Raw genomic sequence first — 27,421 nt, forward strand, 5'->3', positions numbered from 1 at the left:
AGGCATCTTGGAGAGGTAGCCATATGATACGAGTTATTAGTCAGAAAGAATCCCGTTGGATTCATACCCTTAACACACTTACTCCAGGGGGTATGAATGTGGATTTTGATCTTAATTGTTTTTTAAACAATTTTTAACTATATTTTATTCTATTTTTATACACTGTGTAGTATTAACATTAATATATGGATTATTCATTTCTCCAATGTACAGTGTCCATTGACAGGGTATGTCATATTCTGTGTGGTGGCCTTGGGTTTGTGGGGGTGTCGGTAGACCTATCCATGGTGCTATTTATTTCAACCCCCGGGACACCCTGGCCCTTCTCTTCATGGACCTTTGATTGTGGGTGATGCTTTCTCACCAGAATCCCCATTGTCCATATGAACCATCACACCACACTTAATAACATGTTTGACATGTGCATACTTTTATAGATGCATAATCATATGCACGTATGCAGGACATTATACTATACTGCTATTCTTATTTCCACTTGTATCTTCATTCACATTTTTATTTTTATCATTATTTTTCAAGTTGTTCTATATTCTATATTTATTTCAGTCAACTTGAATGATATTAGTATCATATTGATACAATGATACAGCATGTGGTCTAATTAACTTTTATTAACCAGAAGAAATTTACACTGTTTGTGCATTAGCACAAACATTAGACATATTAATTGTCAGTACACGGTTTTATGCCCAACATTCTGTAAATGCCTTCATTTTTATTTTTATTTTGTCCATCCACTACATTTTAACATTTTACATAATGTACACATTTGAGCTCTGCTATTTTAAACATGTGTATGGCCAGTTCATTTTATATATAATGAGAAGTACTCTCGTAATTTTAATTTTAATTTTTATTGCCTTGTGAACAACAGTTCTGTTACTTCAAAGTTTGGACTTTTTACATCCACAGAACGTATCAATGTCCTAGCGATGTCCAACAACATTTGCTTCCTTCACTACCATGTCTACAGATATGGACTACGAAAAAATGGAAGCTTGTTGACTTCCGGTTTGTTACTATTTAATTGACGGCCTGACAGCCAATAGGGTTCCCCTGATGAAGTCACGAGGTGCGTGACGTAACGCCGTAGGGAGTCAGACCGATATACACACCCGCACAAGCCGGAGGCCATCGGACGTCAGGCGGTACTTAGATCGCCGCGTCCCCGGGAAATTTAAACTTGTTACTGCATGCGCCCATCCCTGTTTTGTTTATTTTTTGCCACAATAAATACGTTTGAGCTTAAACCCACTACACCATTGGAGGCACTATTTCTTCTCTCTCTCCCTCACCCCACCTCTCACTCTGGACCACGGAGCCTGGAGATACCCAGCAGCTGGAGCAGCAGGAATGACCCACAGTTGGAGAGGCAAAACCATCACGTTGTGGAAACAACACTATATGCCCATATATAGCACCCTGCAGGTAAGGGCACTATATTACCTATGAGGATAGTCCACCAATCGTTTGAGGGAAGAGAGTAGAGATTTAGAAGTTTACTCCTTCTGATTCACCTTGTCTATAGACTGTCTGTCACATTTTGAACTTTCAATCATCCTTTTATTCATTTTTTTTTTAATTTTCACCATTTGCACTTTATTACTTTTGGACACTTCCAATTGCACAGAGGTCTATTTTTACCATCCCAGGTCCACATTCCTTGTGCATTTTTTGGGATTTATTCCCAGGTGGTATTCATTTCACCAATCACAGTGTAGTCACTTATTGTGTTTGTGCACTTATTATTGGTATTATCCTTTGTTGTGATCACGATCACATATTTGAAGCGCTTATCACTTGTTTATTAATATTTGATTTCTGTGTTATGTGAACACTCTTAGATATAGCTGCCTCAGATATACTTTGTTTATTATCACCGCTTTATTATCATAACTGTATACTCACAGTAGCGCATTGAATTTTTTCACTCATTATTAACCGCTTACCAGATCCGGTGGACCTCTATTACGGAGGTCATACGGGGTCATAGAAACCAGGGGTCACTCAAAGGGATCCTCGTAGTTTCAGCAATGGTATGCAGGCGTGTCCGTCTTCATTCGAATTTCCCAGGGCTGTGATGGATCTCAGGCAATCTCAACTTCCAAAGGGGTGGCGTGGTGTGCAAGTATATTTAGAGGAAGAGCAAAAAAAGCTTCATAGTGCAGTATGATTTGGGTAATCACAAAAACCCCTTTATTGAAAAGCAGATTTACTGACATCAAAATTTAAAAGCTCATTTCGGCAGAAAAGTCTTTTAAAAACAGAGTAAAAACCTTCCAGCAGCAGCTTCAGCCGGTTAGCTGGGGCGTTGTGACGTCTAGTAGTAAATGCTCCGCCCGACGCTGCGTTTCTCCTCAACAGGCATCGACAGGGATAGGAGGCACCATCCATTTTGAGCTTCAGCCTCAAAACTTCTTGTCTGATCGGGCAAAGGTAGCCTATATTATTTCCCCCCTTTCCGGTGAAGCTCTAGCCTGGGCTGCCCCGATGTGGGAGAAAAATTAACCGGTAGTTTCTAGCCTGTCTGACTTCCTGAAGCTCTTCTATAACATCTTCGAGGAGCCAGCTCGGGCCTCTTCAGCGGCTAGTGCTCTTCTACGTCTCCACCAAGAATCCTGTTTAGTGGGACAATATGCTCTTCAGTTACGTATTCTCTCAGCTGAATTGAGCTGGAACAATGAGGCCCTGGTCGCTACCTTTTTACATGGCTTCTCTGACCGAGTGAAGGACGAATTAGCGGGAAGAACCATCCCCGTGTCCGGCGGGGAGAGAGGAGGCCTGGCGATGCTGCACTTTAAAGATCTTCTCATCACTGGACAGGAGAGGAGATCACCCGTCGCTGGATACAGACAACATTGGAGCGGGGAGCCGGACCGAGTGGACTACCACCTCTGTATTTATTTTTTATTTTTTTATTAATAAAGGACTTTTTTATACGTGTGTGTGTTTTTTACAACTATTTACACTTCCTTCACTAAAATGGAAGGGGGACAATGTACCCCATTACCAATTCACATAGGGGGGGCAGGATCTGGGGGTCCCCTTTGTTAAAGGGGTCATCCAGATTCTGATAAACCCCCCACCTGGAGACCCCCACAACCACCGAGCAAGGGTTGTGGAGATGAGGCCCTTGTCCCCATCAACATGGTGAGGGCATTTGGCCTGGTACGGTTCAGGAGAGGGGGGGGGCGCACTCTGTCCCCCCCTCTTTTCTGCGGCCAGCCAGGTTAACATGCTCGGATAAGGGGTCTGGTGTGGATTTTTGGGGGAACTCCATGCCATTTTTAAAAAAAAATTGGGGTGGAGTTCTCCTTAAAATCCACACCAGACCTGAAGTGTCTGGAATGAATATTTGGGGGGAACCCCACGTCATTTTTTTTTTAAATTGATGGCGGGGTTCCCCTTAATATCCATACCAGACCTGAAGGGCCTGGTAATGGAATTTGGGGGACCCCCACGCTTTTTTTTTTATGAATGAATCCTCTCTGAATTGCCGGGAGCCGACAATTCATTATAGCCACAAGTCCGGTTTTAAATGATTTTTTTTCTTTCAGAAATGACACTTTGTGCAGGGACAGTTCTAAGTACTGGAAACATGCGCTATTTCACATGCTAACTTTACACCCCCCCAGGTACGAAAATAAAAGGAATATTTCACTTTTATTGTTTCACTTTTAGCATTATTAAATTCACTGCTCCCGAAAAAACAGTTCAGGAGAGGGGGGGACGCACTCGGTCCCCCCCTCTTTTCTGCGGCCGACCAGGTTAACGTGCTCGGATAAGGGGTCTGGTGTGGATTTTTGGGGGAACTCCACGCCATTTCTTTTTTTTTAATTTGGGGTGGAGTTCCCCTTAAAATCCACACCAGACCTGAAGGGTCTGGAATGGATATTTTTAGGGCAACCCCACGTCATTTTTTTTTTAATTGACGGTGGGGTTCCCCTTAATATCCATACCAGACCTGAAGGGCCTGGTAATGGAATTTGGGGGGACACCCATGCTTTTTTTTTCATGAATAAATCCTCTCTGAATTGCCAGGAGCCAACAATTCAATATAAGTCCGGTTTTAAATGATTTTTTTACTTTCAGAAATGACACTTTGTGCAGGGACAGTTCTAAGTACTGGAAACGTGCGCTATTTCACATGCTAACTTTACACCCCCCCTAGGTACGAAAATAAAAGGAATATTTCACTTTTATTGTTTCACTTTTAGCATTATTAAATTCACTGCTCCCGAAAAAACGGACGTTTAAAAACTTTTTTTTGCATTGATACATGTTCTCTGGGGCAGGACCCTGGTCCCCAAACACTTTTTAGGACAATAACTTGCATATTAGCCTTTAAAATTAGCACTTTAGATTGCAAATGTTCGAGTCCCATAGACTTTAACAGGGTTTAGCAGCACACCGGGCTGTTCAATCAACAAGAAGTCATCCAAGTAATGGATGACTTCTCGACACTGAGCTTGGTGCGATAGTATCCAAGTGAGGGACTGTGTAAAAGCATCGAAGAGCCAGGGGCTACTCTTAGAGCCAAAGGTCAGTTTGGTAGAGGCGATTAAATTCGCATGTGCTGCGCTATATAAGTTTTCATTCATTCATTCATTCAAAGTATTACAACTCTTTCTACTTAATGCCGCACCAGCACCAGAGGGACGGGGTAGATAGGCAGAAGCTTAAAAGCATCTGATATGTCAGCCTTGGAGAGCCAGGCGCCTGTGCCTGCTTTGATAATGGCCTGAATTGCCATGTTTACGGAAGCATACTTCAGGAAAAACTCCTCCGAGGGAATTAGGGAATTCAGGCTCGGATTGTGGGAAGAATGAGGCGCAGAGAGGTCGTACACCAAACTGACTTTATTAGAGAACTTGCCCTTGACAAGCCAATAGGGTTAACTCTCCAGGTTTTTGAAAGGGGGCTGGGTGAAGGAGCCTATGATGAAGCCTTGCACCAGTTTGGCCTGTAACAGCTGGCCTGTTCGTCGCTGGCCGCTGAGCGGAGGTTCCTACATTTATAAGTTGTGTGGGGCAGAGAGATGAGGCTGGTGTGAAATCCTGCTGTAAATCCTTGGATAAGGAAGGTGGCCAGGGAGGGAGTGGGGTGTGAGGTGAGGTAGAGCCCCAGCCATAGGACATTTACTCAGCGTAGTCAGGACATTTTCTGCTGCTTGACCTGGCATAGACTTTTTGGATGCGCCCTGTGGCATATGACACAGACGTGGAGCAGGCGGCATTGGCTGGAATTCCAAGACCCGTAGTTGAAATTATTGCAGATGGCTGCTCCCCCTGCTGTCTTAACGGGCGTCCCAACTTGTCCACCTGGAGCATCTGTGCAGGGGCCGATGGGCCCCAAACTGCACTGGAGGTGGAGGGGAATTCGAAGGGGTGAGTGACTGCCGCGTTGGCGCACCAGGTAGCGGTGTGGGTGGAGGATTGACAGATAACACATAGTGGTTATCGCAGGCCGGTAAATGATTGCAGAACAATTTGGTGTCCATGAGGCTCCAATGCGTGCCTGTCTGGAATTGTGAAAGCCTGTCTGCTGCTTTGGTGGAGAAGAAACAATGGTAATCGTAAAATGAGAAGCCTCCGTACTTGTAGCCAAGGTCCACCACGGTGTGAAGATACAGGTCCAGCTCCTACTGGGAGGCCCCGTACACACGATAGAATCCATCCGCTGAAAAATCCCAGCAAATGGGTTTCAGCGGATAGATCCTATGGTGTGTACACTCCAGCGGATCTGTTTCCGCGGATATTTCTCCCCTGGGATGGATTCCAGTAGATCGAATATTTGCTGACATGCCAAACAAATCCATCTGCTGGAATCCATCCCAACGGATGGATCCGTTGGTCTGTATAGACTCACCGGATCCATCCGTCCGAAGGGATCCCCCGCATGCGTCGTAATGATTCGACGCATGCGTGGAATTCCTTATATGACAGCGTCGCGCATGTCGCCGGGTCATAATCGCGGCGACGGCGCGACACGTCATCGCCAGAGGATTTCGGCGCAGATTTCAATGCGATGGTGAGTACACTCCATCGCATTAAAATCTGCTGAAATCCTCGAGAGGATTTATCCGCGGAAACGGTCCGCTGGACCGTATCCGTGGATAAATCCTCCCGTGTGTATGGGGCCGGAGAGGTCGGGCATAGGACATCCTGAAAGGCCAACGCAAACTCTGGAACGGACAATTTGCGGTTGAGCCTGGGATATTTGGCCTTGAGGACCACTAACACGTCTCCCCAGGTAAGATTTGTTTTCTGCTAGGTCATGGACTGAAATGAGGAGGGAGGCCAGGTTGATGTTCTTGCCGTCCAGAATGTCCTTCCTAATGCTGGCTGGGACCAAATGTGCTGGGAGGACAGTGGGACTCTTGTCTGTGGTACCTGCAGGAAGGGGTATCAGAACCTGAACTGCGGCCGGGTCAGGGGTGGCTGTGGCTGGGCAACCCTCCAGGAGTGCCATTCTAGCTTGCACACCCATAACTGTGGTAGACAAGGATGACACCATGGTGTGGAGATGAGAGATGGTGGCAGATGTCGACTGAAGGGAATGCCTGCTGGGTACTGGGCCCGATTGTGGCTGGCGGAGGGAAGAGGACCCTAAAGAGCTCGGCCTACCTGGCTGTAGCGGGGAAGGGCACCTGCCTGCGCCTCAGTTCCGCCGTCAACTTGGAGATGGTCCATCCCCTGAGGGACTGCGTACTGCCGCTCTCTGAAACTGGAGAAGGTGAAAGAGGGGCCGTGAGGTCTTCACTGACGGCCTGAGACATAGCTCTGGGTGACTTGTGCCATAGATGCGATGTCCTGTTGTTGGAGTTGAAAGTTGGTCGACTGGAGCTTATATTGGGGTGACATGAAAGTTGGTTGTTTCTCTTTTTCTATATAGACATATGTACCCGGTTCCTTCCCCTTAGGGTTTTTTTTACCTGGGGGAATAATGTCCAACCTGGTGCAGGATGGACCTACTGAACTTGACTGACCTAGAGGAGAAATGACAGATGACAAGTGGTGAAGGGTTTGACTACCTAACTTGGAAAGTGACCAATTTATGTAACTTTGTAGTGCGTTTGCCCAGCTGTAAGGGGAAGTAGCGGTGGGATGAAGGTTTTAACGAACGAACCAAGACCAGAACGAAGGGCTTGATGTGAAGTGACTATCGGACCTGAGGAGAAATGACAGTCAATGTGCAAAACCACACCTGTGAGGCTGAAGTTATGGGTGCGTATCGGTGCTTCGTTGGTTTGAGTGGATTTGATTTGAAGCGACAGGTGACATAAGTGAAATGTTATGCCATGATAGAGTCACAGATTGGTGTGCCACGACTGCGACAACCAACGAGTCGGACTGTGGAGCACAGAAGTAAATGAGGCAAGCCAACTGGGGCACACTGGGATGAATCTGTGCATCGCAGATGCTACAGGATTCGAATCGGAGCGCGATACATGAAAGTGAAATAAGTGAAATGATTTGCCATGACAGAGGCACGAATCGGTCAGGCCACGGCTGTGACTGACAATGACCGGACTCTGGAACATGTACTGAAATGAGGCCGAAATAAAACTGGGGAGTGCCAAGACGAATTGGTGCATGAGGATACGACTTAATTCGAATCAGAACGTGATACATGACAGTGAAATTAGTGAAATGATTTGCCATGACAAAGGCACAAATCGGTCGGCCACGGCTGCAACTGACAAAGCCTCGGAAGCTTCGAAAACACAACTCACGAACGTTATGAATCGAAACGTCGGCCTAGTCACGTGGTATCGCGCTCAGGAAACCGATGAAGACCACAGGTGAGCGGGCTGGTTAAATACCCCCCGGGCTCCTCCCATAAATTCAGGCCACCATACTGGCCTTCCTACATATATTAAGACATTGATTGCATTTCCATGTGGTTTTGACAAAGCACAATCTCAATGTGAAACGTGTTAACCCTTTTTGTCTCCCAGAACCATATTTGTTTGTTTTTACTATTTTTAAAACAATAAAGCCAGCTTCAATTCCAGAGTGTGGGAGTGAAGCTGATTGTCTTTCTTTGTTCAAAAGAAAACTAATGTGTCTAAACATTTTATTGACATACACAATGCAACCTCTTTAACCACTACCCGACGGCCGTACGACTTTATACGGCCGCAGGGTGGTTGTCAATCTCTAACAGGCTGTAAAAAGACGGCCTGCGCGCGCATCCAGCGGGGCGGGCGCGCGCGTCCGACGGCGGCGCGCGCGTGCTCGCCGCATCGCTGAGATGCCGATACGAGTGCCTGGCAGCCATGATGTCCGCCAGGGACTCGCGATCGGTGGCTACAGGGACAAGACGTGGAGCTCTGTGTGTAAACACAGAGCTCCACATCCTGTCAGGGGAGAGAGGAGACCGATCTGTGTCTCTTGTACATAGGGACACAGATCGGTCACCTCCCCCAGTCACCCCCCCTCCACCTACAGTTAGAACACAATTTAGGGTACACATTTAACCCCTTCCTCACTCTCTAGTGTTAACCCCTTCAATGCCAGTCACATTTATACTGTAATTAGTGCATATTTATAGCACTGATCGCTGTATAAATGTGAATGGCGCCAAAAATGTGTCAAAAGTCTCCGATGTGTCCGCCATAACGTCGCAGTCACGAAAAAAATGCTGATCGCCACCATAAGTAGTAAAAAAAAATAATAAAAAATAATAATAATTCTGTCCCCTATTTTGTAAGCGCAATAACTTTTGCGCAAACCAGACGCTTCTTGCAATTTTTTTTTTTTTTTAAATATGTAGAAGAATACGTATCGCCTAGACTGAGAAAAAAAATGTTTTTTAAAAAAAATTCGGGCTATTTATTATAGCAACAAGTAAAAAATATTGTTTTTTTTTTCAAAATTGTCGCTCTATTTTTGTTTATAGCGCAAAAAATAAAAACCGCAGAGGCGATCAAATACCACCAAAAGAAAGCTCTATTTGTGGGGAAAAAAGGACGTCAATTTTGTTTGGGAGCCACGTCGCACGACCGTGCAATTGTCAGTTAAAGTGACGCAGTGCCACAAGCTGAAATTTCACCTGGTCAGGAAGGGGTATATGTGCCCAGTAAGGAAGTGGTTAAAGATACAGGCTATAGAAGAGATTGTAAACAAATGAGGTGGAGATATGTATTTTCTAAGCTGTGCAGGGGAAATTTTTTAGATTTTTACCCTAAACACTAGGGCCCGGATTCAGAAAGAAGTTACGATGGCGTATCTCCAGATATGCCGTCGTAACACCGAATGCAGGCCGTCGCAACTCGGCGCCTGATTCATAAAATCAGATACGCCTCACAGTTGCCTAGATATGAGCGGCGTAAGTCTCTTACGCCGTCGTATCTTAGTTGTATATTTACGCTGGGCGCTAGGTGGCGCTTCCGTAGATTTACGCGTCGAATATGGTTATAAGCTAGATACGTCGATTCATAAACGTACGTGCGCCCGGCGCATTTTTTTACATCGTTTACGTAAGGCTTTTTTTGGCATATAGTTACCCCTGCTCTATGAGGCGTAGCCAATGTTGGGTATGGACGTCGGGACAGCGTCGAATTTTGCGTCGTTTATGTCATTTGCGTAAGTCGTACGCGAATAGTGCTGTGCGTAAGTTACGTTCACGTCAAAAGCAATGACAATTTTTGGCGTAATTTGGAGCATGCGCACTGGGATGCTTTCACGGACGGCGCATGCGCCGTTTGTTAGGAGCATCAAAAATGTGGGGTCATGATTATTTAGCATAGAACATGCCCCCTACCAGCCTATTTTGACTTAGGTGGGCTTACGCCAGCCCATATACGCTACGCCGCCGTAACTTTGGGCGCAAGTTCTTTGTGAATACGGGGCTTGCCTCTCAAAGTTACAGCGGCGTAGCGTATATGAGATACGCTACTCCCGCCTAAACTTACGGCAATCTTTCTGAATCCGGGCCCAGGTATATAGCTGGTATGAACTTTAAATTAAATGCTACTTACTACTATGCATGAGATTACTCCCCCTGCACAACTGCAACTTGAGTAGGTATTGAGGAGGAAAAAAATATTGTTTTATTATACTATATTTAAATGGTGTTTTTTTTTCAGTTCTTATTTAAGTGAGGTTTTCCAGACCCATTTGTATTTTTAAATGTATGGTGCTTCTTTGGATTTAGAGTTTTGTTTAATATTGTAGCAGGCTATATTTAGTAGTTCTTCCATTAGATGGCATGCTGTGAAACTGAGCCAATTGGGTTTGTTATGTGTGTTACGTGTTTGTTATGTGTATTCCCTTTTTTTATTACTACTTTATATTTCTGCATTTATTTATTTATAGTTTTTCATTTTTTATATATCTATATTTGTGTTTAAATATTGAAGGGGTTAATGATCATGTAGGATTAATTGATGTTTCTATATGTATTTAGTGGCTTTGTTATTCTTTGAGAAAGTGATGTGCCTAGTGCGAAACATACAGTATTAGAATATAACTTGTTCCTGCTGGCTATTGTAATAAAGGAAGCTTATTTTACATTTTGGTATGTGGCATTCATGGTGCTGATACAATTGATTGTTTCTGGGAAGCCATGGGGAGCCAGCACCTGAGATGTGATTGTGGACTGTGGAGCCTGATCTCACCTGGAGTACTCAAAGGATTAAAAATATTGGCGAAATAGGGGGCAAGGGTGGTGGAAAACCTTTTTGATTTGGGAGTTTTGGTAGAGTTGATGGTTCATTTTGCCTACCACAGCCTGCAACAGAGTGGGGAGTTCAATATTGTAAAAAAGGATATCAATTAGAGCCCTTTCACACTGGTGCGTTTTTGCTGCATTTTTGCCGCGTTTTTTGCGGTAAAAATAGCGCTATTAAAACGCTCATAAAACGCTCCAAAAATGCCCCCTCCATTGAAATGAATTGAAAACGTGGTAAAAACGCTGTAAAATCGTGGTAAAATAGCTGTGTTTTACCGCTATTTTAGCGATTCGCTATAGGCGTTTCCAGTGTGAAAGGGCTCTTAGAGAGTGTTAGAAGGTGCTGGTGATTGATATGATTTGGATAGTATAGATCTGAATTTCAACTTTATTGGCCAGATTGTTGGTGATCATATCACTGATCAAGGAATGTTTAATAGGTTGTGTATCTTTATGGTAGGGTTGAGACGAATTGTCCAACTTGGGGCCCATCATTGAGAAGGAGGTTTAGCCCTACTCTAGTTACATCACCTTGTTTAATTAAGGATACAGTAGGGTGGGACTTTGTAACGGAATGGCCCGTGACACCCAGAGACTTTTGAAGGATGTGGGGTACTCCTGTGCCAGCGTCACTAATGACTCTTGGGTCTAGGGTCACCCTGTGCCCCCTTTGGGCATAGGGTGACTGAGAAATGATAATTGTAAATTACATGAGATAATTAATGTTTTGCAGGATATCTTGGAATATTACAAGTTGTTAAAGTCTGACTCTGACAGGTCAATAGACTGTTGAGATGCTAACTAAGTCTGCTACTGTGGTGATGTGGATTGAAACTGAGAGTCAGTCTGGCTAGCTATTATGGGATGTTAAAGTATCTTGCTGTGATTACATTCTGTGTCCATTGTACTAATTAAGTCTGAAAGGTCAGATGTCTCCTTTCAGGGGTAGGGAATTAGCATGTCAATTATGTTTAGGAATGTGTTTTGTGTAACAGGTGAGGGGAACTTGTCGCAGAGACAGACCGTCTGGGTAATGAGTAGTAATTAACTCACCTGAATGTCATTATCTAAAAGAATGTGATTGAAGCCCCATTGTGTGATGTGTGGGTGGAGTGTGTCTTTGTTCCTTTGATTACTGTAACATGTCTGTAACTGCATAAAAGCTGAGAGTGTACCATTAAAGATTCATTCATACATTTTGAAACCAGTAACAGAGCTTGTCGGTCTAGTTATTCTGAGAAATGGAATGGATCGTGTCTGATGTCTGTCGGACTGTCGGATAAGCTGTCGTGGCTGATGGAATGGGAATATCGTAAACGGTGGTGACCGTTACAGTGGTGGCACAGCAGTTGGATAATTCCATCGCCGGAGGAACAGCTACAAGGACACAGGACAATGGATGCTCAGTATCGTTTGCCTGATTGTGGAGTGTCGATAAGCTGTCGTGGGTTGATGGAAGGTCGTAAACGTTGGTGACCGTTACAAGTGGTGGCAGCAGTGGGATGTTTCCATCGGCAGAAGGACGGCTACAAGGACACAGGACAATGGAGACGCTGTATGAACGGCTGAAGCTCTCTTCCCTCAAGGACTTACTGGAGAGCCGGGGCAGACCGGCCAGCACCCGTAAGAAAAGGGACATTGCAGAACTTGTCAAAATGGATAGAGCTGAAAGGCCCAGCGTAACAGACAGGACACCCGAGGAAGAAAGTTTTGATCGGGCTGTTAAACGTGGACTGGCACAGTATGGTCCTAATCCTCCACCGGAGATCATAGACCTGGTTATAGCGGCTGTGGATGCCACTTGGCTACATCAAAGAGGTGCTGCAGCAGCAGAAGTCACAGCAGCACCAACTGAAGAGAGAGGAGAGGTACAGATACCAGTCTCCATGGAAGAGGAATTTCGAAGGAGGTTACAAGAGATGCGGATACAGCACAGAGGACCAGTATCAGAGGAGGCCCTGCTGGGATGGTCGGATGTGATTCATCACCTCCCCTCCATCCATGTAAGGTACTGGCCGCAGTATGATGTACGAATGCCGTTGTTGGGGGAACAACCGAAGCAGGAGTGGACAGCCGAGTTAAGCAGGCTGATCCGGGCAGAGATGCGGTTGGACGACAGCTACAGAGCCCTCCGGTGGTGTGTAGCCCAAGAGTGCCCATGGTCAGCGGATGACAGCCCCACGGAAGTCTATGACTATGATGGCCTGGGATTATTGTATTGGAGGATGTCCAGTGATCCCGACTTTGGGGATGACCGGGAATGGCGCTTGGAGGACATAATGGAGCACAGAGAACAAAAACTGAATGTCTCGGAAGGGCACTGGTTACAGGAAGATTTGGAGTTTCTGGCCATTCAGGAATGGGACCTGGAGATCGCCTACAGACAGCTGCTAGACTCTGCTCAGCAGCAGGGTGGGGCTCCCGTTGCCTGGGACTATGAGGAAATTTTAGATGACAACTCTGAAATCCTGGCTGATGAATCGGCAGTGGAAAATCTGAAGATTGCCATTCCCAAAGCTGAAGAGGATGATGTGGAGTTCCAGGGGGCTAGGGCAGTTGGCTCATCTCCCCAGCCACAGATTACAGAACGTATGGACTTAATGGACTGTTCAGAGGATGTTACGGTTTATGCATACCCAGCAGAAGAGCTGGCAACAGAGCAGAGTGCCACGAGCCTCTGCTCTCAACTAGCAGGAGAGGGAGTTCCTGTGGTAGTGGATGAGACTGTTGTCTCCACTCACAGCAACCCAGCAGAAGTGCTGGCAACAGGGCAGAGTGCTAGCAATCTCTGCCCAGCACCGGAACCAACTGTGGAGTTCCAGGGAGCCGGGGTGGTTGGCCCCTCTCTCCAGCAACAAGCTGAGGTGGTAAAGCTTTTACTCCCAGCTGAATCACTGGCAGCAGGGCAGGATGCTACTGGCCGCTGCACACAACTGCAGCTTGAGCTGACATTGGGGGATGGGACTGTGGTCTCACCTCACAGCAACCCAGCAGAAGAGCGGGCGACAGAGCAGGGTGCCACAAGCCTCTGCTCTCAACTAACGGAAGAGGAAGTTCCTGGGGTAGTGGATGGGACTTCAGTCTTCACTGACACAACCCCAGAAAATGGTGCGGCACTGAGACAGGAGGATGTCAGCTTTGCTTTGCAAGCACCAGGAGATTTTCACCTACCACGATTTTCACCTACCACCACTTCAGTCTCCACTTGTATACCCCAGGGATGGGGAGCAGCTGGCCCAGATCCCCAACAGCATGATGGACTGAGCCCAGTCACCCTGTCTTCTCTCCAGCGGCTGAAAGGACTCCAGGGAGAAGGGCCAGTCCAGGCCTCTCCCCAGCGGCAGGCATGTTCTCTGAGAGAGGCAGAGGTTGGCTGGGTGAGTAATGCTTTGTTTGAAACAATTTATTTGGGGTACGGTATGGATACCAGCATTGGAGGACTGGAACTACTGACTAACTTCGGAGTCAACCCGTTTGGGCTTCCCTCCTGTGTCAGTCTCCCACCGAAAGGGGAGAGATGTAACGGAATGGCCCGTGACACCCAGAGAACTTTGAAGGATGTGGGGTACTCCTGTGCCAGCGTCACTAATGACTCTTGGGTCTAGGGTCACCCTGTGCCCCTTTTGGGCATAGGGTGATTGAGAAATGATAATTATAAATTACATGAGATGGGACATTACTGATAATTCATGTTTTGCAGGATATCTTGGGTATATTACAAGTTGTTAAAGTCTGACTCTGACAGGTTAATAGACTGCTGATGCTAACTAAGTCTGCTACTGTGGTGATGTGAATTGAAACTGAGAGTCAGCCTGGCTGGCTATTATGGGATGTTAAAGTATCTTGCTGTGATTACATTCTGTGTCCATTGTACTAATTAAGTCTGAAAGGTCAGATGTCTCCTTTCAGGGGTAGGGAATTAGCAGGTCAATTATGTTTAGTAAAGGAATGTGTTTTGTGTAACAGGTAAGGGGAACTTGTCACAGAGACAGACTGTCTGGGTAATGAGTAGTAATTAACTCACCTGAATGTCATTATCTAAAAGAATGTGATTGAAGCCCCATTGTGTGATGTGTGGGTGGAGTGTGTCTTTGTTCCTTTGATTACTGTAACATGCCTGTAACTGCATAAAAAGCTGAGAGTGTACCATTAAAGATTCATTGATACATTTTGAAACCAGTAACAGAGCTTGTCGGTCTCATTATTCTGGGAAATGGAATGGATCGTGTCTCATGTCTGTCGGACTGTCGGATAAGCTGTCGTGGCTGATGGAATGGGAATATCGTAAACGGTGGTGACCGTTACAGACTTAAACTGTATTTCAGGTTGTGCAGGATAATATATAAATTATATATATGATATAAGAAATGTTAGCACTCCTTTCTCTTTTTTTTATATGCTCTGAGTTGGATACTCACTCTCTAAGGGTAGCTCTGCAAGCTTTCAATAGTATTAGGATGCATTCACAAGTGTGAATGCATCCTGGCTGCAATAAAATGCGAGAACACCAGAGTGGGTTCCTGTGATAAGTTGTGAGCAGTAGCCTCATTGCAGCTAATCCTGCCCACTCACATGTAATTACTCATGCTGCAAACACACATGCTGCAAGTGTCTGCGTCCAGGGCTGATCACTTGCATGTGATCACAGCATGAGAAATTAAATGAAAGTGAGCACAATTAGCTGCAAGAGCTGCTCAAAAAAATTATAAAACGTGGCCATGTGGGATGCCACCCAGTCGCATCATTCATTTGCTGTGAATATAAAAACTACAAGTACTAGCAGGCTTTGCAGCTGTCAGCTTGTAGTTCTCAATGAACTACTGTACCAGAGAGCCATTGAGCGCTCTGCTAGTTCATTGATGCTTCCTGTCATTGTGAAAATGACTGCCCATACAATGTATTAGCAGACAGCTTACACTGAAAGTCTGCCAGTTGCAATGCTTTCCAGGCTCTTACAAAACAAAAAAAATAAAATTGTAAATGCAATTTTTTTTAACCCACAAAAAAAATTTGCATTTATTATTAGTTTTTTGTTTTAAGTTAAAAATTACCTACCTGCCTGTCCACCCCTGTACAGTTAGCCATGCAAGCTCAACTCACTATAGAAATTCAGCAATGCAGAATTTGAAAACTAGCAGCATTCAATACACAGAAGGTGGCCACTCAAAGATGACATCACATCGCTGGAACCAAGGTAAGTATAGTTTTGCATTAAATTTACATTGACACTTGCAGGAAATGTAGCTGCAGTATGTTTTGAATGCTATGAAGGAAACACGCACAGAATGCGGGTTTTCTACACTGCGTTCTGTTGTGAACTGACCTTAAAGAGGGCCAAATTATTGCGTTTTGTACTTTGCGCACTTCTGACCCCTGTGCTCTGTACAGTACATTACATATTGCTGCACTCTTTGCATTACCCAGTGTATTGACCATTTTTACTGCACCCCCACATCAGACAGGCTAGATACAGCCCAGGATTAACAGATGATTGGATTTTCCAATAGGAATTTTTTCCGTCTGAAAATTTGAGAACCAACTCTCAATTTTTTGTTGGCGGAAATTCCGATGGAGCATACACACAGTCGGAACTTCCGTTCAAAAGCTCACATCGGACATTTGCTGTCAGAATTTACGATCGTGTGTATGGGGCATAAGGATAAACTCCTGCTATGCAGATAAATGCTGACAGCTGTATTTCTCAATAATTTTCATCTATATTGCCGGGACCCAAGATTACATTCCAGCTGCAAGCAGTTTTAAATGACTTTTTTTCCTTTAGAAATGTAATTCTGTGTAGGGACTGTTCTAAACATGGGAAACATGCGCCACTTTACAGGCATACTATAGAAACCCCCCCCCCCCCCCCAGGTACGATATTTAAAGAAATATTAAATTTTTATTTTTTCACTTTAAGCATTATTAAAATCACTGCTCCTGCACTTGCAATGAAAACCTACGCTGGCGGCCTCCGGCGTAAGCCCGCGTAATTTAAATGGGCGTGTGCCATTTAAATTAGGCGTGCTCCCGCACCGGACCTACTGCGCATGCTCCGCTTCAGAATTCCCGCCGTGCTTTGCGCGAAGTGACGTCATTTTTTCGAATGGCGACGTGCGTAGCGTACTTCCGCATTCCCGGACGTCTTACGCAAGAAGGAAAAATTTTAAAATTTCGACGCGGGAACGACGGCCATACTTTATACAGCACATATGTGTGCTGTGTAAAGTTAGGGCACCAAAAACGACGACTAACTTTGCGACGGGAAACTAGACTAGCAGCGACGCAGCGAACGCGAAAAACCGTTGTGGATCGCCGTAACTCCTAATTTGCATACCCGACGCTGGTTTACGACGCAAACTCCCCCCAGCGGCGGCCGGGGTACTGCATCCTAAGATCCGACAGTGTAAAACAATTACACCTGTCGGATCTTAGGGCTATCTATGCGTAACTGATTCTATGAATCAGTCGCATAGATACTCTGAGAGATACGACGGAGTATCTGAGATACTCCGTCGTATCTCCTTTGTGAATCTGGCCCTTAGGAGCTAAATTGAGGAAAAGGACCTCCAAGGTAGTATTCTCAGGAATACTACCGGTACCTCGAGCCATACCAGAAAGGGAGATTAATGTAGAAAAATGTAAAATAATGCATTTGGGTGGCAAAAAATATGAATGCAACCTACTCAATAGGGGAAGAACCTCTGGTGGAATCAAGGATGGAAAAGGACCTGGATGTCCTAGTGGATGATAGGCTAAGCAATGGCCTACAAAGCAAGCAGAATATTGGCATGCATTAAAAAGGGGATTAAATCCAGAGATAAAGCGATAATTCTCCCACTCTACCAGACCTTAGTCTGGAGTATGCTGTCCAGTTCTGGGCACCAGTCCTCAAGAAGGATGTATTGGAAATAAAGTGAGTACAGAGAAGGGCGAAAGGTTGTAAGCACTGAACTTATTCTCTCTGGAGAAGAGACGCCTGAGAGGGGATATGATTTCAATTTACAAATACCATACTGGTGACCACACAATAGGGATAAAACTTTTAAAATTAGAAGAAAATAGGCTTAACCTCAAACTGCGTAGAGGGTTCTTTACTGTAATGCCGCGTACACACGATCGGATTTTCCATCGGAAAAACCTTGGATGTTTTTTCCAATGGAATTCCGCTCAAGCTTGGCTTGCATACACACGGTCACACAAAAGTTCTTTAAACTTTCGTCCGTCTAGAACATGGTGGCGTACAACACTATGATGAGCCGAGAAAGTTCAATGCTTCCGAACATGTGTCAAATTGTTTCCGAGCATGCGTCTGAAATTTTGGGCGTTGGAATTGCTAGATGATCGGATTTTCCGATAGGATTTTTTTCCGTCTGAAAATTTGAGAACCAGCTCTCAATCTTTTGTTGGTGGAAATTCCGACAGCAAAAGTCCGATAGAGCATACACACGGTCGGAATTTCCATTCAAAAACTCACATCGGAATTTTGCTGTTGAAATTTCCGATCGTGTGTACGAGTGGCAAGGATGTGGAATTCCCTCCCACAGGTGGTGGTTTCAGTGGGGGGGCATCGATAGTTTCAAAAAACTATTAGATAAGCACCTGAATGACAGCAACGTACAGGGATATACAATTTAATACTGACATATAATTGCACACATAGGTTGGACTTGGACTTGTGTTTCAACCTCACCTACTATGTAACTATGTATAATTGTCGTGAAATCAAGAAGTGAGGAGAATCTTTCAAATCTATTCAGGTGACAACTGTCTTTGAAGGGATTTTTCTTCACATTCTTCTCATGGCCAGTTATGTTCCCAAGACACTGGAGCAGGCCCGGACTGGCCATAGGGCACACCGGGTGTTTGCCTGGTGGGCCGCGGTCCCTGGGCTGCATGTTGCAGGAAGAGAGGCCTCTTGATGACTGGACCGCACATCGGGAGGTAAGCGGTGACCGCGATCAGGATGGGTTTAACAAAGACCACGGCTTCCGCTCACCTCCCGCTATACGGGCATCTCTAAAGCAGGGCCGGCATCAGCACACAGGTGCAGAAGGAGGTGGGAGAGAATGCTCCTGTGACAAACAGGAAGCACATGCAGGGGACAGACAATGTGCGGGCCGGCCGGGCTGGAGGTATAGCTAGCGATGGAGAAGGAAGGAGACAGCAGCCTCTCTCCCAACGCCGGCTGGGATGGCTGCACAGGGAGGACTCGGAGGGTGAGTGCAGTGGAAAAAAAAACGAATGTGCATTACATCCAAAGTCCCCCTCTATAGTGGTGGGGAACGGGAGTGGATTGGGGCTGTCTCATTGCCGTTATGGGGGCTGTCTCATTGCTGCTACGGGGCTGTCTCATTACTGTTGTGGGGGCTGTCTCATTACTGTTATGGGGGCCGTCTCGTTGCTGGTCTGGGGTCGTCTCTTTGCTGGTCTGGGGTCGTCTCTTTGCTGGTCTGGGGATGTCCCTTTGCTGTATTGGGATGGTTCTCGGGATGACTATCTGGTCACCAACCTACTCCCCCCAGGGACTGGGCTGCCCAGTTTAAAATGCCCGGGCCTATTTCTTGTCCCAGTCTGGGCCTGCACTGGAGGAAATATTTCCTCCATGGCATCAAACCCTCCCCAAACCACAAAAACAGACAAAGTTACTTAATCCAAATCTTAAGGGGGTTGTATAGGATTTTTTTCCCCCCTAAATAGCTTCCTTTACCTTAGTGCAGTCCTCCTTCACTTACCTCATCCTTCCATTTTGCTTTTAAATGTCCTTATTTCTTCTAAGAAATCCTCACTTCCTGTTCTTCTGTCTGTAACTACTGTAAGGGGGTTCACTCGGTAGCGGGGGGTGTGGCCTCCTGAGTGGGTACACTACACAATGAACTATACAGAGAGGCAGCCGAGGGTGGTTGAAAAACAAGGGTTATGGTTTATTCTTCCATATTGCTGGAAACAAGTGCAAGCATCCAAACAGCATAAACAAAACAAAACATAAAATAAACCCTGGCCACTTGGGCCGTCTACCTTCACAACATAGGAACCTACCTATGGAGTCTGGCACAGCCTACTGCTGGGCAGACACTGCTGGTCTTCCAGCAGAAAACAATAGTCTTTTTGATTTTTTTATCACACAGCAAAAGTATGAACAACCACTTCACCTTCAGAAGTCTTCCTCAGCTCACTGCTCTCCTTAACTCAACAAGCCTCAGGATGCAGCATTGAGTAGTAATTCTCTGGACAATTTATAGAGGCGTTAATTTCCTCATTCTGAACAGCTGAAGCTATCCAACGTCCTTAAACCTTTCTGGCTACTTCTGCAGCCGACACCTGATAGCAATTGGTGAATTTTCTAAACAAGGCAGAAATGTATCTCCCGTCTGTGATAACACCCCCATATTTACCTGGCTTCCTGTTACACTACACACCGTAATGCAAGGCTTTCTCCCTGGTGTGGAGAAGCCTCTTGAGGGGGGAGGGGGCGAGCAGGCAAGTCGGGACACTCTCTACTTTGCAGATACTTTGCAGATAGTTAGTGTGTGTTAGTGGGCGTCCTGACACACCTGCTCGCCCCCTCCCCCTCAAGAGGCTTTCTCCACACCAGGAAGAAAGCCTTGCATTACGGTGTGTAGTTACAGACAGAAGAACAGGAAGTGAGCATTTCTCTGAAGAAATAAGGACATTTAAAAGCAAAATGGAAGGATGAGGTAAGTGAAGGAGGACTGCACTAAGGTAAAGGAAGCTATTTAGGGAAAAAATAAATTCCTTTACAACCCATTTAAAATGCTTTTGAAAACACATACATTTTTCTGTTCTTGATAAATAATTAGGGGTGAGGTGTTGGATTCTAAATGTGAACCAATGTTTTTATAAGAGTACTAAACTATTACTGATGAAGTCACACATCAAACAAAAAAAAGTGTAAGCTGGAATTTGTGAATTCACTGCACATTCAAATATTCTGTTATTGCTTCTTTGCTAGTGATGGTCTTGTGTCCTGCCCAGTGAGTACTCATAGTGGGGCTGTACTCCTACACTGGAGCTGCTTAGAGTATGGCACCATGTGTTAGTCATTCTGGCACTGCAATTTTCTGCTTTGTCATTGCTTGGTGACTTTAACCACTTGTACCCCCTTGCTGCCCAGCTTTCAGCACTGTCGCTTTTTGACTGACAATCTGTGTCATGACTCTGGTCACCTGCTGGTGGCACTGTTCCCTTCAGTAACAGGGGTGCAGTTCTGGTGGCCACCAGCAGGTGTCGCCCAATACAGATTTGCACAGGTATTTAAGCCAGCCCTAAACTGGAGTTCAGGGCTTCAGTATTTTGCTTGTCAGCCTGTTCCCTGCCTGACCTGTTAGCTGTTGCCCACCTGTTCCTGCTTCGCTCCCTGCCCTGGACCCTGTCGTTTATTGACCCCGGCTTGTATTTTTGGACTTTGCTGCTCTCTCCTATCCTTGACCCCTGGCTTGGACCTCGGACTTGCTTATGTCTTATCCCTGCATTACCTGCTTAGTGGTTTTTGGTTGCTGTGTCACGCTTGCTTTCGTTGATTGTTTTTCACGTGTGCTTTAACTTAATAAAACATATATATTTTTCACTATCTTGGTGCCTGTTTCCGTTAGTGCAACCCATTGACCTGTACCCAGTACTCGGATGCCTGTGTTGGCATCCCCTGACACAATTGCACGGCCATGCAACACTGTATCCAATTTTATTTTTAGACAAATAGAGCTTTCATGTGGTGGTATTTAATAGCCACTGGGCTTTTTATTTTTTGCTAAACAAATGAAGAAAGACCAAACATTTTGAAAAAAAAGTTTAGTTTCTGTTATACAATGTTGTAAATAAGTCTTTTTTTTTTCTTTACTGATGTGCGCTGATGAGGCTGCACTGATATGCTGCACTAATGGGCACTGATAAGGTGGCACTAATGGGCACCGATGAGGCAGTACTGATGGGAACTGATAGGAGGCACTGGTGGCACAGATAGGTGGCCCTGATGGCACTGATAGGTGGTGGCTATGATAGACGGCACTGACAGACATCATTGATAGGCATCACTGATTGGCTCTGACAGGCATCACTGATGGACAATGATTGGCAGCACTGGTGGGCACAGATCGGAAGCACTGGTGGGCACAGATTGGTGGGCACTGTTGGGGCTGCTCTGTTAAACAGGACACTGATGATCAGTGCCCTGATTGTCAGTACAGATGTCCCCTATGTGAATTTCCCGATTTTCAGCTCTCCTCATGTGTTGTCAGGGAGAATTGCTGATAACTGGCAAATCATGTTTACATTGCGATCAGCTGTAATTGGACACAGCTGATCACATGGTAAAAATCTGCCGTTATTGGACGAAGAATTCAGCTGTAGCCATTATTCGGCTATAGCATGGTCTCTAAGCAGTTAAAGAAGAAATTCAGCCTAAAACTAAAATCTTTAAATCTACTTGCAGCCACAATCTAAGACAGTGGTTCTCAACCTTTCTAGTGCCTTGACCCCTTCATAAAATTTCCCAAGTTGTGGGGACCCCTGGGTGGCCACAGGCTCCAGGGACAGCCCTGCTGGGCGGCCGCAAAAAGCCTGGGAGAGCAGTGCAGGCTTCAGGAAGAGCCCAGGATTCGGTGACCCTTGGCAAATTATCATTCGACCCCCGAGGGGGACCCTGACCCCCAGGTTGAGAACCACTGTAAAACAAAATCCGCTTTACATACCTTTTCTGAACCGTTCCGGTCTAGACCCACGCTGAGCTGTCAGCGGTGACTTCTCTTTGTAGGTGGGTGCAGAAGAGACAGCCAACAATGGAAGCCCCAAAGTAACTCTATGGGTTACATCCTTTCCCAGGCATTTCTCAGCCATTGTTTGCTGTCTCCTGCACAGAGCTTCCGCCACTGGAGACCAGACTGGAGCGACTTTAGAAAAGGTTTGTATAGAGATTTTTGCTTTACAGGGCTAGATAAGTTAGTCCTAAGCCTAGTACACACAAGCAAAATATTGTAAAAATATCACTTTCAAAGTGATCGTACGATAATTTGATCGCTAGTACACAGTTTTTGTCTGAAATTATCCGAAAGGGACAAGCACAAGGTTTTTCTCGTACGATACCAGATCGTACAATTTCCACTTAATCAGATCAGTTTTAATCTGAAAATACAAAAAGAAAAATACATTACATCACTTTAATAACTTATTCGTTTTCGATATGGAGACTAGCATGCAAAAATAACCGCACATCTCATCGTGAGGCTTTAGATTGTGGCTGCAAGTAAATTTTGAGATTTTCGTTTTAGGCTGAACTTTCACTTTAACCAATGTGGATTTAAGTGTAGTTTGGAAAATATAATAAAATGAGATTCTGAGATACCAGTTCTGATCCTTGTCCAAATATTGTTAAAATAAAATATTCCCATTACTCATTTTAACTTTATTTGGTTATATTTTAGTTTATTTATATTGCACAAGATCACTTTTGTGACTATATTTTATTTTAAGGACTTGTTTATTTACAAGTAACTTATTTAATTAAAGATTATAGTTAAAAACAACTGCCAAATTATATATTCTAATCATTTTTTTTATGATATACCGTAGCAAATATTTTAATTAGTAACGTGTATTAACATTTTATAGCCCATTACAGCAAATGTCATTGTTGTTTGCAATTCAGATGCACTGTAATGTTCATTGCACATTCAGACCCTGGGGAAAAAAACAAGAAATGCTTACAATGCTGTAAATAAGCAGCTTCAGATACTCTGCAAACAGAGAGCTGTACAGTTGTAGAATATGCTGAATATATCCCTAAAATGGTCATTTTTAGTTAATTGTAAAATAAAAACCCTGTGGCAGTTCAATGGACAGAAATAATACATGCCGTATATTTAAACAAATATATGTATAAAGAGGCTTTCTATGTGTAGACACCAGTCATGCTTTCAATTTGCATTATAATAGTAAGACACAATTTATAAGACTACAGTGTGTTTGTTTTGTTTGCATAGGAATTTTAATAATTATTTTAACTCTGATGTTTGGGGATGAAGCAAAAAGCAAACAAGATAAATTGTCTATACAGGGTATATCTTTTAGTACGCTAGTCAGCATTCTTAAGTGATGCAATCAATTTGAACCAGAAGTATTTGACAAGATCAGACACTTGAGATTAGTCAACTAGAGTTTCTAACTTGTATTCTGTAAGCCTGTTCCTTGAAATTTACATGTACAAACCACAAAACATAGTGGGCTCCATTCACAGAATAAACTTGCATGAGATATTTAGGTGTCAGGACACATTTTGCCAGAAAATCTCATGTGATCCTAAAACTGTAAATTTACTAGACCATTTTTCAGTATTTTCTGAGAAACGCTGAAAACGCTGGGTAAATACTACAGGAAAAGGATTTAAAATCTATTCACAGAAGGAAATAAATAATTAAAATAATGCAGGAATTAAGTAGTGGTATTTTTGGAACGCTTACTAGTTGTTAATAAGCAGGCGACTGCCTGCAGCTGAATAAAAAATAATAATAATCAAATAATAATAATAATAATAAACCTTACTTTCACCAAACTCCCATATCCTCATAATTAGAGTTGAGCGGACACCTGGATGTTCGGGTTCGGACCCGAACCCGGACTTTGAAAAAAAAGTTCGGGTTCGGGACCGAACCCGAACCCGGACTTTGACCCGAACCCGAACCCCATTGAAGTCAATGGGGACCCGGACTTTTGACTACAAAAATGTCTCTAAAAAACTAAGGGAAAGTGCTGGAGGGCTGCAAATGGCAGCAAAATGTCGGGAAGAGCATGGCAAGCACTCTGGAAATAAATGTGGATAGGGAAATAACTCAAAATAACCTAAAAAAAATAAAAATAAAAAATATAATGATTTTGACCTTGGAGGACGAGGTCCATACAGTTTTGTTCAAAATTATTCAACCCCCCAATGCTGTAAAGGGTTTTAGGGAATTTAGTGTACATTTGTAATTGTATTCAGAATGAAATCCTACAAGGACTTCATAAAGAACCATATGCAACTAAAATGATATCAATTGGTTTTGTAATACAGTAGTAAATGCAAAATTCAAGGCAATGGGCACTGTTGAAACGCTACCTGGTCGTGGCAGAAAGAAGATGCTGACTTTGACTGCTGTGCGCTACCTGAAGCGTAGAGTGGAGAAAAGTCCCTGTGTGACTGCTGAGGAACTGAGAAAATATTTGTCAGATGTGGGTACTGAAGTTTCTGCTCAGACAATACGGCGCACACTGCGTAATGAAGGCCTCCATGCCAGAACTCCCAGGCGCACCCCCTTGCTATCTCCAAAGAATAAGAAGAGTCGACTGCAGTATGCCGAAAGTCATGTGGGCAAACCACACACGTTTTGGGATTGTGTTGTGTGGACTTATGAATCAAAATTACAACTGTTTGGGCCCATGGATCAACGCTATGTTTGGAGGAGGAAGAACAAGGCCTATGATGAAAAGAACACCTTGCCTACTGTGAAGCATGGCGGGGGGTCAATCATGCTTTGGGGCTGTTTTGCTTCTGCAGGTACAGGGAAGCTTCAGCGTGTGCAAGGTACCATGAATTCTCTTCAGTACCAAGGAGATATTGGATGACAATGTGATGCAGTCCGACACAAACCTGAGGCTTGGGAGACGTTGGACCTTTCAACAGGACAATGATCCCAAGCATACCTCCAACTCCACTAGAGCATGGTTGCTGATTAAAGGCTGGAACATTTTGGAGTGGCCATCGCAGTCACCAGACTTAAATCCGATTGAGAACCTCTGGTGGGACTTAAAGAAAGCAGTTGCAGTGCGCAAGCCTAAGAATGTGACTGAAGGTGGAAGCGGCGGTGTAGGAGGAGGAGGAGGAGGAGGAGGTAGCCAACACAGCAGGTTTTGGTTTTTAATTTATTTATTTTTTAAAATAGGGTAAACCCCAAAATAGTTAGACAGATCTAGGGTTGCTACCTCATCCCTTTAAACCTGAACACAGAGTTACACAGGTTCTGGGGCTAATTTAATGTCGATAGACTCGATAAGGCACCAAGTGAGTTTCATTAACAGCACCTTAATCAGCCAGAGAACCTGTGTAATTAATATGTTTTTGCTTTGAAAGCGATGAGATGGCAACCCTAGAAAGCTCAGAAAAAAAAAATGGCTGGGTAAGGCCGGCCCGGTGTCTATTCTGCACAAGGTACGGACAACTCCTCTGGGATCCATGCCTGGTTCATTTTAATGAACGTGAGCTTGTCCACGTTGGATCTGGACAGGCGGCTGCGCTTGTCTGTGATAACGTCCCCTGCCGTGCTAAATACACGTTCAGACAATACACTGGCCGCAGGGCAGGCCAGCACCTCCAAGGCGTAAAGGGCAAGCTCAGGCCATGTGCCCAATTTGGAGACCCAGAAGTTTAAGGGGGCACAGCCGTCATTCAGTACGTGTAGGGGTGTGCTCACATACTGCTCCACCATGTTGCTGAAATACTGCCTCCTGCTAAAACGTTCCATATCAGCTGGTGGTGCTTTTTGTTGTGGCGTGCTGACAAAGCTTTTCCACATTTCGGCCATGCTAACCCTGCCTTCTGAGGTGCTGGCGGTGCCCCTGCTGCGTTGGCGACCTCTTCCTCCTACTACTCTGCCTTCGCCTTCTGCTTCCACTGTGGCCCCGCTGCCAGGTGGGAATTGCACCAGCAGCGCGTCTACCAGCGTGCGCTTGTACTCACGCATCTTGCGTTCACGCTCCAGTGAGGGGATTAAGGACGGTACATTGTCCTTGTAACGGGGATCCAGCAGCGTGGCCACCCAGTAATCAGCACCTGTCATAATGTGCGAAACATGCCGGTCGTTGCGGAGACACTGCAGCATGTAATTGCTCATGTGCGGCAGGCTGCCCAGAGGCAACGAAAAGCTGTCCTCTGTGGGAGGTGTATCATCTGTTTCCTCTGTATCCCCCCAGCCACGCACCAGTACTGGCCATGAGCTGGTCTGGATGCCATCCTGCTGTGAACATGGTTCCTCCTCCTCCTCCATGTCTTCCTCCTCCTCATCCTCCACCGCGTCATCCTCCAGAACTGTGCCCTTGCTAGACAATTGTCTACCTGGCCTTTGTTGGTGCACAAACCCACCCTCGGAGCCACTTGTGAATGACTGCCCTGAAAGCCTTTCAAATGATCCCGATTCCTCCTCCTCCTTCTCCTCCTGTGCCACATCCTGTTCCATCATCGCCAGTAGGGTTTTTTCAAGGAGGCATAGAAGTGGGATAGTCACGCTGAGAGCGGCGTCATTGGCACTGGCCATGTTGGTGGAGTACTCCAAACAGCGCAGCAAGGCACACAGGTCTCGCATGGAGGCCCAGTTATTGGTGGTAAAGTGGTTATGTTCCGCAGAGCGACTCACGCGTGCGTGCTGCAGCTGGATCTCCACTATCGCCTGCTGCTGCTCGCACAGTCTGGCCAGCATGTGTAAGGTGGAGTTCCACCTTGTGGGCACATCACATATGAGGCGGTGAGCGGGAAGGCCGAAGTTACGCTGCAGCGCTGCCAGGCGAGCAGCAGCAGGGTGAGAACGCCGAAAGTGCGCACAGACGGCCCGCACTTTCTGCAGCAGCTGTGGCATATCAGGGTAAGTTTTCAGGAAACTCTGCACCACCAAATTCAGCACATGCGCCAGGCAAGGAATGTGCGTCAAACCGGCTAGGCCCAGAGCTGCTACGAGATTTCGCCCGT

The sequence above is a fragment of the Rana temporaria genome, chromosome 1 (assembly GCF_905171775.1).
Source record: "Rana temporaria chromosome 1, aRanTem1.1, whole genome shotgun sequence".
Classification (NCBI taxonomy): Eukaryota; Metazoa; Chordata; class Amphibia; order Anura; family Ranidae; genus Rana; species Rana temporaria.